This window comes from Castor canadensis, chromosome 13, assembly GCF_047511655.1.
Source record: "Castor canadensis chromosome 13, mCasCan1.hap1v2, whole genome shotgun sequence".
Taxonomy (NCBI): domain Eukaryota; kingdom Metazoa; phylum Chordata; class Mammalia; order Rodentia; family Castoridae; genus Castor; species Castor canadensis.
The window spans coordinates 33,761,022-33,772,391 of NC_133398.1; positions in this window are offsets into that span (position 1 = coordinate 33,761,022).

Here is an 11,370-nt window from a genome sequence, read left to right on the forward strand (position 1 = left end):
TGCAGAATTGGGAGACACGTTCAGAGCGTTCAGAGCGTGTGGCTTGGCTTGTGGTAACTTTCTCTTGCTCACAGAAGATAAAGAGTTTTCTTTCCTTCTTTTTGTTTGCTGTTGTTTGCAGTGTGTTTCTAAGAAGGGACAAGAACTACAAGTGCCTTTATGCTGCTGTTTTTAGCCAGAGGTCCTAAAGGCCTTTTAAAACCCTGAGGCTTTGATTTATTTCTTACCCTCCTGTATTGTGTGTGCTTCTGTAAATTTCCTCAAAGCCTGCTCTGGAATACAGTGAGGGTGCATGTACACACATTTACAGTGCCAACTTCTTCCACTTGCTCTTTGTATTCTTTGATTTCTGTTTATCTCTTTGGAAGTCTTTTCATCTTTCCTCTTTCAATATGGAAACCTCTCCACTCTCTAGAAGAACTCAAAGAGAGATTCTTTGGGGCCTCTCCTCTCCCCCTCAAGCCAGAAGAATAATCTGCTCTTGTGGGCTGTGTAATTAGTTCTTTCCCTTCCTGGCCAAATCACATAGGTTCCTACAGTGGTGCCCCAAATCACATAGGTTCCTACAGTGGTGCCCCAGATCTCTGAGCAAACCAGCAAAGTGGTGTGGCTCTCCCAAAACACTCTCAACCACTGCTGGGGAAAGTACTTCTTTCTGGCCTTGATTGAAAGGGCTCCTGAGAGAACTACTTTCAGGCAGGCACCCCACGCTGTGCCCCTTCTCAGCAGACCTGCTGTCATTACAGAGGATGAACCCCCAGTTGACTGAAGAGCCCCCTCGCTCTTCCCTCCCACTCTTCCTTGGGGCCCTGGAGCCGTCTAAGCAGGGTGTAAGCAACATCCCGCTCACCAGCCTTCCCACCTGCGTTCTGCACCTGTTTTCTTGGGTTCCCGATCCAAGGGGAGAGAAAAGATGATTCAACCTTGCATGTATGTTTATCCTGCTGGTAGAATGTCATTAAATATGGAAAATCATGCAAGTGGAGTTCCAAAGAAATGGATCACTGGATCAACAATGGCCCTGGACTCATTGCATCTGTGGCTAAGAAAACTGATTATCAAAAATAAAAATAAAATAAAATAACACTTTCAGAACCCAGAAGAATGGGAGGGAGGATGACATCATGGCCTGTCACTGGTGTGAACAGAGCAGCAGGTGTGACTGCCCAGATTTGACTGCAACAGCTTTCACTGAGAAGCTCTTCTTCAGCAACTGTGAGTGGTAGCTCTATACCTTGACTTAGGCTCCCCTGTAACCCTGCAAGGTATCACCCCAATTATGTACAAAGATACTGAAGATTCAGGCAGAGATTGGAAGAGACCACAGGTGAGTCACAGAATGATTTCACTACTTTTTAAATAATATTTGAACATTGGACTTTGAATAAATCATCTCGAAGCTGCAGATTGAGATGTGAGGCTGACCTATGCATCGTGTCTTGGCCCTTCTTCCCTGTAATGCTCTTGAGGAGGGGAATAAAACCTGCTTGTCTTGCAGGCTCACCTGCCTTCTTTCCAGGGTTAGCCCTGGATATGGGTGGCTTAGCTAAGTTTCCCCAGTAAGATACCCAAAGCATTAATGGGTCCAGTTTATCACTGGGACTGCAAATAGACAGATAATACTTTCCAACTTTATCAAAGATCACAGGGTTTTTGAACCAGAGAGAATTTTTAAGATTTTAACCTGGGCATTTTCAAGAGACAACTCTAACAGAGGCTTAACCAGGTAACGTGCTATGCTCTGTTTCCTGTTTTGAACTATAGAAGGATAAAAAGTATTTAGAACAAAACCCCTTCTAACATTAGAGTGGAGGGGAGAGGAAAATAGTATGAAAATACAACCCCAAGATAGATGCCTGCCCCCTGCAGGGAGTGGGGAGAGGGAGGGAATGTTCCAGGAGCTGAGGCTGAGGGAAGGTCCAGAGGAGAGGGTGCTGATGAGGAAATTGCCAAGGAAAAGCAGACACAACTGCCTGGAGCAGGCTAAAGAGTCCAAACTCCAGGGATGCAAGGAAGGCACTGTCACTTTCTGCACATAACCCCATCCACCAAAGATGGGAGGAACAGCATCTTACATCATGGCCCCTCCCTTCTTCTAGATTGTACAAAAACTCTAAGGGCTTACACTTTTTGAAATGGTATTAGGCAGGGGAGATGCCCTATGGGTCTTAGCTGGGATTGCCATGATTGCCCCTGCTTCTGTATGAACATTGGAATTAGTCCTCCACCACCATCATCCATCCAGTGTCCTCACAATCCATCCAGTGTCCCCACCATCCATCCAGTGTCCCCATCATCCATCCAGTGTCCTCACCATCCATCCAGTGTCCTCACCATCCATCCAGTGTCCCCACCATCCATCCAGTGTCCCCACCATCCATCCAGTGCCCCTCATCATCAGTTCCCCCCACTGTGCCCCCAACTGCATTAATACCATCCATATTGTACCTCCCACCTTTGTCAAGTGTGCTACCATTGCCTGCAGAAAACTCTTGCTTCCCCAGTGTCCTACTGCTAAAGAGGCCTTCAGAGAGAGAGAGACCATGACTTTTCATACCCAGTCCTTTCATGTAATGCCCATAGCTCCAGGGATGCAATGCCTGGCTGGCTCTGCTGTGTCACCTTCCCAGGAAACCATCAGGGGTCAAGCTACCTACCTCTTCAATCCCATTGACCCTTGGGACATTCTAATCTTTTCTCCCACAAGTGTGTTTATGCGACTGTCAGAGAAGGCCCAGGCCTCAGAAACACAAGGCTGACAGTTTTATTTATCTAATTTTGTTTCTTTTTTTAAACCTATGTGTTTACTGTGTCTGGTATATGCCAGGCATTATTCATATGCTATTCATTCAACACAATGCTTCACAGTAAAGAGAGGATCTAAGCCTCAGCAGTTTTTCCAAGGGCATCCAGCTAACGCTAGTTCAAGTTCAAAGTGGAATCTCCAATGTCGATTTTGAAACAGCACATTCTGGCTTCACTGCTGCTAACTTTTGTGGCCCACAGAATCATAGAGGAAAACACAGGCTTCATCTAGACCAACTCCTCTGCAGAAAGAACACAGCTGACATACATCCCTGTCCAATGGTGCAAAGAAGTGGAAGCTCTTGTCCTTGGAGGGTCTACAACAGCACAGACTGAAGCTCACCATCTTTCAGTTTCTGCTGAATGTCCTGGTTCTGTCTTCAAGCCAGTCCCTTCTCCCTCATAACACCATGTCAAGGATGAAGGGACGTTCTCCCGTCCTTAGGCCTCCCTTTTGTAGCTCTTTCATCGATGGTTGGTTTCACTCCCTGTCTTCTACTTTTGCGTGTAAGGCCAACAACTGACAGTGACATCACTGGACATCGATGTTGAGTAAATCATCATCCTACTTGGATAGACTCTCTCAGGTGCCAGATGTTTGTGTGATTTAGGAACATTCTTGAAAAGCCCGCCTAGTGGGTATCAACATGTTTACCTGCAATTACCTCAGAGCAAAGGTTAAGCACTTTGAAATATTGAAGACATTTAAAAAGATTATTATCAAAATTTTCAAGAGAGGAAGTTGTGAGAACATCTGTTCTTTAAAATCACTGTAAAATATTCATGTACAAACTGAATACTGAATCTCTTTGAAGTCATTTGGCTATGTAAGTTCAGAAAGTCTCCACTGGGAAGAGAGAAATTTCCCTAAGAGCTCTTCCTAAATCTTTTTATCTTACAATTTTCTTTATAATACTACACCTTTCCTCAGGGATTAGTGCCATGATATTTAAATAGAGATTTGTTTTTTTTTGTAATAAGGGTTTTTAAAAATAGATCTTTCTTGGCAAGTGAGAGAAATTCTTTTGGAACTGTTCTGGTCTCTCAGGAGTGTTTGTGCCATGAACCCACAGAGTCACCTGAAGCACTATTGTGCCCTCTGTAGAACACTTTCACACTCACAAACGTCATTCCAGCCCTAGATTCCAGCCAGGAAGGCCCTCAGAAGGCCTACAATCCCTGGACAGGTTGAACCTTTTCTGATGTCTAAGGTACTCTCCATTTAAAGACTTTCAGGGTGACCTTTTGGTAAGATCAGGATAGAATTCTCTCATATACTAAAGAACCTTCAGTCCCTGGCACAGGTGGCTCACACCTGTAATCCTAGCTGCTTAGGAAGCTGAGATCAGGAGGATCAAGGTTCCAAGCCAGCCTACCAAAAAAGTTTGCAGATCCGTCTCAGTGTAAAAAACCTGAGCATGGTGGTGTGAGCCTGTCAACCCAGAGACAGTAGGAAGTGTAAAATTGTTCAGGCCAGCCCAGGCAAAAAGTGAGACCCTACCTCCAAAAGAACCAGAAGATGATGAAAGTACACTGCACATACACGTGTGAAGACAGCATAATTTGAACCCACCAAACACTGTTTGAAAAAATGGGGACGAGGCAGAGGAAGAATGGGAATATAATGGAGGGGGTAAACTTGTTCAAGGTAACTCTTCATATGTATGGAGTTATCACAATGAAATCTTCTCATATTAATGTACAACAAATCAATAAGAAAAACAGTAATGGTGAACATCAAAAAAAATTTTCAAAAGCACAAGAGCAAAAAGGCTGGAAGTGTAGCTGAAGCAATGGAGCTCCTGCAAGTGTATAGCCCTGAGTTCAAACCCCCACACTGCCAAAAAAAGAGAAGAAAAAGAACCTCCTGTCCTCTTTTCTTGCAGTCTTGGATGGCAAAATTTAGAAATAGGAACTGGATTCTACTGAAAGATGATCTGTTGGCCTGATCCATTTAATAAAATTTATGATATCCAATAAAATTGCAAAATTTAAAATTAACTAATGCCCAGTTAAATTTGAATGTCAGATAAGCAACAAGCAATTTTAAGTCAGTGTATTTCATGTGGCGTCCCTCCGCCCAAACTCAGAATCCACTGCCCAATGTCAGTGTTCACTAATGAACTTCAGAAAAATCCCCATTGTATGTAATAAAGATTTAGAAAAACTGCTTCTATTTTTAAGTCTTTATTAAAGACATAACTAATCCTTTTTTAACAAAAGAAATATGTGCCAACTGAGGCATATGGCCAGTCTGAGCCAATCTATGTGCCTTGCACAGAATTGGAATCTGAGCTTCCACTCATTTCCTAAGAGATGATAATTAGGGGAAACTACAAACGAGCACACACACACAAAAAAAAGAAGTTGAAAAGGTAAAGAAATGATTTCAGTCTTCCCAGAATCATAGGGAGGTCAGGGATCTTGTGTTCTAATCATTGTTGTACACACACACACACACACACACACACAATCCTCCACCTTTCCAATACTTGTACAATAATATGCAGATGAATAAATGAGTGAATAGGTGTTCAAAGCGTCATTCTCAAGTACCCACTGCACCATCCCTAGGGGCCTTTTGGACTTCATTGTTCTCTAAAATAAGTCTCCACTAATTAGGCTTTAAATTGTGGGAATACATCAATGAGTTCTGATAAGAAACAAATTTCTGGAGATGGTGCCTCATGCCTATAATCCCATCTGTTCAGGAGGTAGAGAGCAGAAGGATTGCAGTTAGGACAGGCTGGGCAAAAATTTACTGAGACCCCATCTCAATCAATAAATTGAGTGTGATGCTTCATCCCAAGTAGTCAGGAGATATAATAGGAGGGTCACAGTGCAGGCTGGCCCAGAGTAAAATGCAAGACCCTCTTTGAAAAGTAATTAAAAGCAAAAAGGGCTGGGGGCCTGCCTCAAGTGGTAGAGCACCTACCTAGCAAGCACAAGGCCCTGAGTTCATCACCACCAAAAAACAAAAAAGGAGTGCAAGAAAAAGAAACAAATTTCTCTGCTCAGAATTAGACTGCCTCTTACCTGAGATAAAATCAAGTCTAAATGAAATATGAACTACTGTAACTGCTTCCAGAAAAAGCATCCAGAATGAAAGTCTCAGAAATACTGAATGCCAGTATCCCTGCCTTATTGAGTAATTCTTGTTAAAGAGAGACCCTCCCTGTTGCCATGAGAAGTGCTCATTAAAGGCTGGGGACAAGCAGTCTTAATGGTCCAAATACAAGAGTGGCAGCAGGTGGGATGGAGGAAAGGAATCGTCCTAAAACCCTAGACTGAACAATGATAAGTATGCCATGTGCCAAGGCTTTATTTATGCCCAAAGGAATTACATCCTAAAGGCACTCTGGGTCTCTGAAACCTAAGAATTTTATAAAAATGTTATAAGCATTTTTGAAAGATTTAATAAAGTACTGACCAGAAATTTTGCTCTAAGAAATTGGGCATTAGGGTAGATGTTATCTAACTGACCAAATGCAGTTCCATTTAATGGGTTTGTTTTCTTTTATAAAACCTGTGAAGCCAAAGATGTTTTACCTTTCAATCATGGTAGCTGAGTGTGCACCAAACCTGTTTCCTCTCCTGCTGGTCTTTGATCTCTGAATTTGTGATCCCTTGGAAAATTTGATTTCTGTTTAATCAATTTTGTTAGATAAAACACTAGCCAGAAAAATGCAAGTAATATATGTTTTCTTCTATGAAAAGGGAGTGATTTCCATAGGAAGGAAACATAATTCTTACTTTCCATGATTCAGACAAAGGTTCTTTTTTTACAAATGTAGACACACTGCTCAATGGACTTTTGTTATTACTTTACTTATCCCAATTCACCCGGCATGGATATTTACTTTTCCAAAGTTGATTACGGCAAATATGGACAGTTAATGGTCTCAAATTTGATTATATATCAAATTTTAAACATGCATTTTGTATCCTGTCTTGGGGAGAAAACAGCTACTATTTAAAGTCATTTAAAGAAGAAAAACAAGTTTTTGTAATCTGGATAAATTCTTCAGCATCACACGTATGTATAATTGCCTTAATGAAATGAGCCTCTGTTTTATTTGGTTTGAAATTGTATTTGCAAATGAAAAAATACAATTTTTAACTTAAAGGACTATGTGGAAAATTGAATTACAGCATATTTGTTTGGAAATGTATAACCTAACCATATTTATTCAAAAATGGACAGGTGGTGGTATGACCCAAAATGTGTGTGGGTATAATTAAAAATATTAAGAAAGGACAGCCTATTAGATATTGGAAGTCAACTGATTAATTCTCTTGAGTTTTTTTTAAAAGCTAAAATATACAATTTCTTCAGTTATCCTTCATGCGTTGTGGCATCACTACACACCCAATCTTTCTGAACCTGCTCGAGATGGCAGATATCCATTTATGGTGTGACACCAAAACCTGCCACTATTTGTGTAGTCTTGTTGGCAGCCCAAAGTATCTGTACAATGGTTTGTTTTATTTCATTTCATTGTTGCTTATTATTGAATGAGTATAAAAGTTAAGGCAAGATAACTTTTTCAAGTATTTTAATATGTTTTTATTCACTCCTTTGAACATGAAATTTGTCCTTTCCAGCCAAAGGTTTGTTGCTTTGAAAATAAGGACTACTAAAGCTGAATGCAAAGAGAGAAAGATGTCCGTTTAATCTTTCACCAAATTAAGATCTTAAAACTGTAAAAATCAAGAATTTCATTTTCAAAAGCAAAGTTTCATTGGGAGAAGCAAAGATTCATGGCTCTGCTTATAGTCTATACCACAAACCTTTGAGCAGATAGAATGTAGGAAATGAGTAAGAATGGGAAATACATCCACTCTTAGACTAGAGGATGGTTCTGATGGAGGAGGTCCTTTTTCTCTCACGCATACACACCCCAGGCTCAGTCTTCCCTCTTTTTCCTTCTCCTTCACATGGCATGTGGAGTCAGTACCCCAGTATGGCATCTTCTCCCACCCAGTGCTTTGGCTTTCACTCTCTGAACACTGCATTTGATAACAGAAGTTCTTAGTTCTACTGAAGTCCAGTTTCTAATATTTCCCTTTCTGTTTAGTACTACTTGGACCCTGCTGTTTAAGAATTCTTTGTCTACCCAAATCATGGACATATTTTCTTGTGCCAATCTTTAGAAGCTTTATAGTTTTAACTGTCACATTTATAGCTATAATCTACTTGGGATGTATTTACATAAGAAGGTGAAAAGATTAAGATTTTTACCATATGGACATCCAGTTGACCCAAAATCATTTATTTTTTTTCTTTTCCTTTATTGAAGAGACCAGTCTTTCCTCATTGCTCCACAGTGTCTCCTTTGTCATGGGTGATGTGACCCTTACGCGTTAGTCTAACTCTGTACTTTCCATCCTATCCTACTGATTTGTTATCTATCTCTATACCAGTCGTATGCTCTTGTACTTACTGTAGCTTTATCTGGTAGTATCTTTTCATTTGTTCTTTCAGATTGTCTTAGGGCCCTCTGTGTCTCCATATAACTTTTGGAAGCAGCTTGTTAATTTCCATATGCACATACGTACATATACACACATCTGTTAATATTTTGATTAGACTTGTAATAACCTATAAATTAATTTGAAGAAAGTGATAATATTGAGTCTTCTAATCCATGAATGTAGAATAGGCCTCCGTTTGTTTAGTTCCTCTTACAAAGTAGCAAATGCTTCTAGAGAAAAAGCAACACAGAATGATGGGCATTTCCATGCATTTTGCTTCTTACAAGGGTTTTGTCTTTCAAGTTCTGGTGCTTATAGTGTATCAAAGCCTTCAAATGGATACTTTCCCCTGGTTTTCCTTGGAAGGGAACTGATCAGACATAAGCTATTCCCTCAGAGTGGAAGTATGTGTAAGATGGAATTTAGAAGTGAAGTAAGATAGGACTCTGGTATCCAACAGAACTGAGTTCAAATCCAGGTTTTGGGACGTACTATATCTGTGACCTTAGCCAACACAATTTCCTTTAAAAACAACAGATTAAAGACACAGAATCAGGAAATGATGGGGTATATTTGGGAATGACTATTCTTCTGAAAGGATTCCTAGCGAGAAAATGAGAAATGCAGGAAGTACACATAATATGGACAGATTCTGTGTGCTCATGATGTCCGAGAGCCTGGCTCTAATACAACACGATCCTTATCTCAGAAAGGAAGAAACTAAGAATTAAAGAGTAACTTGTCCCAGGTCTCACAGGCAGGAGTCAGAAGAGGAGGAGCCTGGATTTCAGTTGGACAGCCCAATTTACAGCATCTGCTCCCAACCAGAGACTTCAGCAGTGGACTACAAAGTTTAAACCTAATTCAATATTTATTGGAGAACTATCAAATTTCCTTCAGGTTGGTATGACATAAATTTAAGAAGGTTACTGCAGCACCCAGCACGACAACAAAGAAAAAAAAAGGTCACCGATCATACTTGAAGGTTGAACAAATCTCAGAACATAGTTTTTATATTTAGATTTTTATGTCCTTGTCCAGTGTTGTTTAAACAAATAATACAAACAAAATTATTTGAAACTCCTGCAATTCAGAGACCACTGCCTAACTTGCCATAAATGTGATCCATTTTCTTGATTTATCTTTCTGTCTTGAATTTCTGGATTCAGAATTCCTACCCCCACAAAAAAAAAAAAACTATTTCTTGAGCAATAGATATGTGACTTATTATATCACACACATTACATATTTATATATGTAATACATATATTTCCAAACTACTTCTACATGTTTAAGATTGCTAATCAGCTATCTTGTTTTCACATTTATTATCATTACTTTTTAATTGCTAAAACAAATCTCTCAATAGTGTAATCTTGTCAATATTTCTGCATTTGTCATCTGCTGGCATGGGGGATTTTTAGATGCTACTGATATTCTTAATAAATTATTTTAATTTCTCTAGTTGTGGAAATAGTATGCATTCTCAGCTTATTTTTAATTGAACATCATCTTTTTTGTGATTAATTCTTAATGTATTATTAGCTTTGCCTTTTTCTTTGTTGTTCCCCATTTGTTCTTTTCATTAAAAGCTCATAGTTTTCTGCCTTTTGGCAGAGACATTTTTGCTTTGAATAGTCTAAGTAGGTACTATTAACCAGTGTTATTTCTTCCATACTTAAACACTGCATAAATTGTCACCTCTAAGCAACTGGCCCAGTATTGTTGTCTTCTTATTTTTTAGGCTCTATTGTCTTGGGCTTGCTGTTGAAATCCTCTGTTGACTCACAGTGACGATCTTACTTGTGCTATTGAAATTACATGGTTTCTCAGGATACTTGTCACATCTGTGAATTTAATGGATTCGGTGCCTTTTGGGTTTGTTATTAAAGTGATTTTTTTAAAAGTCAATGGTGAGAATTTTCAACATTATTTCATGTGTCCTAAAATAATACTGATAAGAACAAGAGCAATAATAATAAACTTGAGTGCTTATGATCTGTGTTGTCTGTGCTAAGTACTCTGCATATATCATCTCAGTTAACCCCCCACAAATAAATATTGTGACAATACTAACCCAACTACTAGGAGAAAGCACAATTCAAACCCAGGGCCTTCTAGCTCCAGAGCCCATGTTCTGGTGTGTTTGACTTTAGTATCATGTGATCAGGCTGCTTCTCGATGAGGAAAACTCAGCTGATCCCACCCTCTCTGGTCTTTGATTTCATTAGTGACTTTCTGTTTAGTCTATTTTGCCTTATAAAACCTTCTAGCATTTCTTTCAAGTCCATTAAAAAAAAAAATCTTAGTGAGAACTATATGGCAAGAATTGAAATAAAAAATATAAGATTTCAGATCACCCATAAATTTTTTTTAATTCACACAGTGTATTGGCTTCCTCGTGTTTAAAATCATTCTTGACATTTTTTTATGGAAGCTTATCTTCTATCTTCTGGAAACAAAAGACAAGAATGCCCACAACACATGAGCCCCAACCCCAGAACTCACACCCACAAGAGGCACACACGGGCCCCCAGATAAAAGAGCCATGTTGGCAGAAAACCATGGTGGTCCTCCCTTATCTGCAGTGTTGCTTTCCTTGAAGTTTGTTACCATGGTCCAAAGATGCTAAAAGGAAAAAACCAGAAATAAACAACTCATAAGTTGCCTCCTCTCACTCTGTCGCACCCAGAACATGAGTCATCCCCCGTCAGAGTATCCATACTGTGTATGCTACCCACTCGTTACTCACTTGGTAGCTGTCTCAGTTACCAGATCAACTGTCACAATACTGAAGTATTTATGTCCAAGTGATCCTTATTTTGCATAATAACAGCCTCAACAGTAGTAATGCCAACCAGGAATGACAGATGAGCCCTGGTACCATGTGTCCACACTTAAGCACACACAGGAAAAAGAATAGTATTCTATCCAGTTGAGCGATTTTATATCCAGTTCAGCAATTTTATATCCAGTTGAGCAATTTTAGGCATCCACTTGGGGAAACTACTGTTCATGGAAATAGCATTTGCCTGCTTAGGCCTAGATCTCCCGGGTAGAGATCCCCCGGCATCTGTGACCACAGCTTGC